General features: G+C 39.9%; 1 pseudogene; it reads left to right on the forward strand.

Annotated features, from left to right (window-relative positions):
- The first annotated feature begins 232 nt into the window (after window positions 1-232).
- Window positions 233-754, forward strand: LOC105529161 (annotated as a pseudogene).
- Window positions 755-4,260: the final 3,506 nt, after the last annotated feature.

Raw genomic sequence — 4,260 nt, forward strand, 5'->3', positions numbered from 1 at the left:
TGATCCATTTATTAATTCATGTGTTCTTTCTTCTAGACAGCAAAGGACTGAATTGTGTTAAAACCCACTCTTGCTCAGAAGGCATTTATGAAGAAAACCTCCACAGTGAAACAAAAATTCAGGGGAGATGCGGTGTGAGGTCCGCTCCTGGCCGTGGTGGGTGCTCTTTGGCTTCTGTTCTCTGCTGGGCCTGTGGCCACATGTCCCCCCACCCACCACCGCCACTGCCCCCATGCCCATGAAGGGCTGCTCCCCCATTGCCGCACCCTGCAGTTCCTGAGCCAGGGGGAGGTGGTGTTCAAAGACTTGGCGAAGGTCATGACGGTGAATTACAAAACACATGGGGAGCTGGGTGAGGGCACCAGGAAGTCTGTGTTTTCAACATATCTCAGATTCAATACAAAATCCCATGAATGCAGATCATGATATTTAAGGACAGGATGCCATCACCCTTCCTGTCTCCACATCCACCAATACTTACATTCCGGGGAGCAAGTCCTGTTGGATGTGGAGCCCAAGAACAATAAGGAGGTTATAGAGTACATCAAAAAATCTTGGGGAAGAATGAGGAAACCCCCAAGAAAGAGGAGAAGGAGAAAAGCAGCTGTCTCACCCAGCCCACTTTGGCCCTGGAAAGTACTTCCTGCAGGATTGTATCTGCAAAGCGGAAGGACAGATGCCCTGCCTAGGCCTGATACCCAAGGAGTTGATGGGGAAGTGCAGAGCCACCACGAAAGTCAGTGCCCAAGACTAACACCCAAGGCCACTGTGAGCTGGGGCGATTGTGACTGACCCATAGGGAGATTGGTATGGGGTTACCTTGGCCCCAGGCAAGCCCTTGGTTCTGTCCTTGAAAACTCTGGAAATCCTTTTGCAATAAAAGGTTCCCATTTACACACCTGTGTAAAAGGGCATGTGGAGAGGAACATCGGCAGCTGGATATCCCTGCTCCTAGAGTAAATAAAAGGCTTTCTAATCACTGCAACAAAACAGCAACAACAGCAACAACCACCACCACAGCAAATTCACAACATTCCAGGTTTTAGGCAGCAGAATCATCTGGTGGGACTCAGTCTTGATACTTTCCCATATGTGTCTGCTTGGATTTTTCTCATTTTGGTTACAGTTGCCATCACTTCTATTACCATCCCCCTGTACTTGTACAATCCCTTGCCCTTAGTGAGAAGGCCAACTTCTTAAAATACTTTTTTTTCTCTTAAATACTAAAGTAGAGTCAAGGGGATATAAACAGATTACAAGAAACACAAAAATCCTGCTTACCAAGCATTGTTCTGCTATCACTGTTGTTGAAATCTTAAGAAACTTTGAGCTTTCAGTGATCATGTAAAAATAAACAATCATTTCAGCAGGAAAAGGTAGATATAGGTGCTGAAAGTATTCAGATTCAAAATAACAAAGTTATTTTAAGAAGCAACACTAATGATCTTTGGCTGGAATTTCAGGTAGACTGCCAGGGGAGTTTTGGCTGGCAGGCCTGATGCCCTTCAAATCACACCACATTACAGCCTTCACCTGTGGGTGAAGTTGATCCTGCAGGGCACCATTGGCAGACAGAAGAGAAGCAGTGAATGGATCTTGCTGTCTGTCTGGGGAGACTCAGGCAGGAGTGCCACCCACAGGAGGTTGAGCTAAATGCATTACTTAGAGAAAGGTAAAGCAATATACACAGACGAAAAATACATCCTCAAGCCAGAAGCAACAGTCAACAATATAGCTAAGAAAGTAGGGTAGAATATGGGGCAGCATAGGAGGAATGACAAACTTCACCAGTGACACAAATGTCAGAAGCTGGTTGGAATGAAGTATATAGATCAGGTGAATTGGTTCTAGACCAAACTCCGGAACAGTGATTGGAAGCTGGCAGTTCTCTGATGTCTTGAGTCTAGACCTCATGGATTGAAGAGAGCAACATGACTTAGAAGAAAAAGCAGAAAACTCGGTCTTTGTTTAATGCGGTTCATTTCTCACAGTTAACTTCACTGTTTATGAATTGTAGAAAACTGTGATGTATTATCACTGTTCTTCCATAGAGAAAGTAAGACAAACAAATAAATGGAAGAATTAGAATTGAAACTTGATTTTCTAAAACCTAGATCAGCACTTGGGTATTTGTTGAATGTTGGTTTTTCAAAAAGATTGTCTTACTTTTTTCTTGATCAAATCAAAGGATTTAGTACATTTTTATTTGTTAGTATCCACATACCTACACAAAAAGTACATTAGCCTTAAAAAACTACTTATTAGAATTGATTAACATATGGAGGAACAAATTAGTTATGTAATCATGTATATTATAATGGTCAATAAATTATATAAACCTATAATAGTATGCAAATATTTTATAAACATAAAATTATTCTCCTCTCTTGAATAATTATGCAGGTCAATCTTCCAGAAATCAGTGGGAGTTTTACTTTTATTTCTAATTACTTATATTTTTAGCCTGTTTTAAAAGAACAACTAGATTTCCCTCTGTGTATCAATAGTTAAATACACAAGTTTTAGGTTAATTAGGATGATTGCCAATAGTCACATAGTTTCTGATAGCTTCCATTGTAATAGTGCTTCATGGTGATTACTGGTTCTTTAATTTGTGTAAGAAACAATACTCCTTTTTGTAAATTTTACTTTAAGTTCTGGGATACATGTGTAGAACGTGCAGGTTTGTTACATAGGTATATATGTGCCATGCTGGTTTGCTGCACCTATCAACCCGTCATCTAGGTTTTAAGCTCCGCATGCATTAGGCATTTGTCCTAATGCTCTGCCTCCCCTTGCCTCCAATCCCGCGACAGGCCCCGATGTGTGATGTTCCCTTCCCTGTGTCCACGTGAAGAAACAATATTCGTAAACTACATTAAAAACTCAGGAATCAGTTTTATGCTACAGGTATGCTTTTCCTGGAATACGTAATCTACTGGGAAACATTATGAAAGAACATGGGAGTATAACTGTTTTGCTCTTCAGGGCAGTTATTACCAAAGGCTCTAAAAGTACTCTGCAATCAATTTTTATTGTCAGCCCTTTACAAAAATCCTCAAAGTCCAATAATTGGCTCATAAAACTAAATAGTAAAAGGAAAGGGGAAAATTAAGTATGGTTCATTATACATAATATCATAAGTGGAAACCTAATCTATCACTATTAATGCATTTAGTTATTGATAAGCATGCATCTAGAGTCACATTTTAAACCTTTGGTCCTAATGTTGTCACAGACTCACTGGCAGCCATTGCAGTGGTGTTGCTGCCATTGTCTCCTCTGTCTCAATATTCTATCATGGAAATCAGGGATACTAACACTGATAAACTCTGAGAGAAAACCATTTACAAAGAAATTTGAAATTCTGAGAATAATCAACAATCTTTTTAAACAAATGGCAGTTATATATTGGAGTATTTACATGACAGTAGATGTTCTGAATGGATATGGAACAGGGGAAGTTTTAGGAGGGTGAGGCAAAAAAAGAATCAGAGGCTGGGAGTGGTGGCTCACGCCTGTAATCCCAGCACTTTGGGAGGCTGAGAGGGATGGATCACCTGAAGTCAAGAGTTTGAGACCAGCCTGGCCAACATGGCAAAATCCTGTCTCTACTAAAAATATAAAAATTAACTGGGCGTGGTGGCATGCGCCTGTAGTCCCAGCTACTCAGGAGGCTGAGGCAGGAGAATTGCTTGAACCCGGGAGGCGCAGGTTGCAGTGAGCCAAGATCATGGCACTGCACTCTAGCCTATGTGACAGACGAGACTCTGTCTCGAAACAAACAAGTAAACAATCAGAAAAATAAAAACGTTAATGAAATCCTGGCAAAAAAGGCAACAACTGGGCACCCTTTAATATGGTCACACAGTACATATTTGTGTTATGTCTATTAAATAAGTTTACTTTTAAAGTACTTACTGTTGAAACACAGTAGGTAGCTGGAATTATCTACTCTTGGTTATTGAAATCAATATATTTGTCAACCACATCATTTGGGCAAGTGATAATAGTATCTATCTACAACAACTTTTCATTTTTATTAATAAATACATTCTGAGATATAGGTATATTTACTGTCCAGATTATTTGGCTAGCATTACCCTTAGTTGTGTCTGAACTTTCCTAAAATTAATACCCATCTTATCTGTTTTTGCATTTGAAAATTAAACTGCTGCTGGTAAATAAATTTATTTTCTACAATGACAACAGTTAATGTCCTTCTAAGTTAATATATGAAGGAGCTTTTCTATCTCAATA

The sequence above is a fragment of the Mandrillus leucophaeus genome, unplaced genomic scaffold, assembly GCF_000951045.1.
Source record: "Mandrillus leucophaeus isolate KB7577 unplaced genomic scaffold, Mleu.le_1.0 Scaffold75, whole genome shotgun sequence".
Lineage (NCBI taxonomy): Eukaryota > Metazoa > Chordata > Mammalia > Primates > Cercopithecidae > Mandrillus > Mandrillus leucophaeus.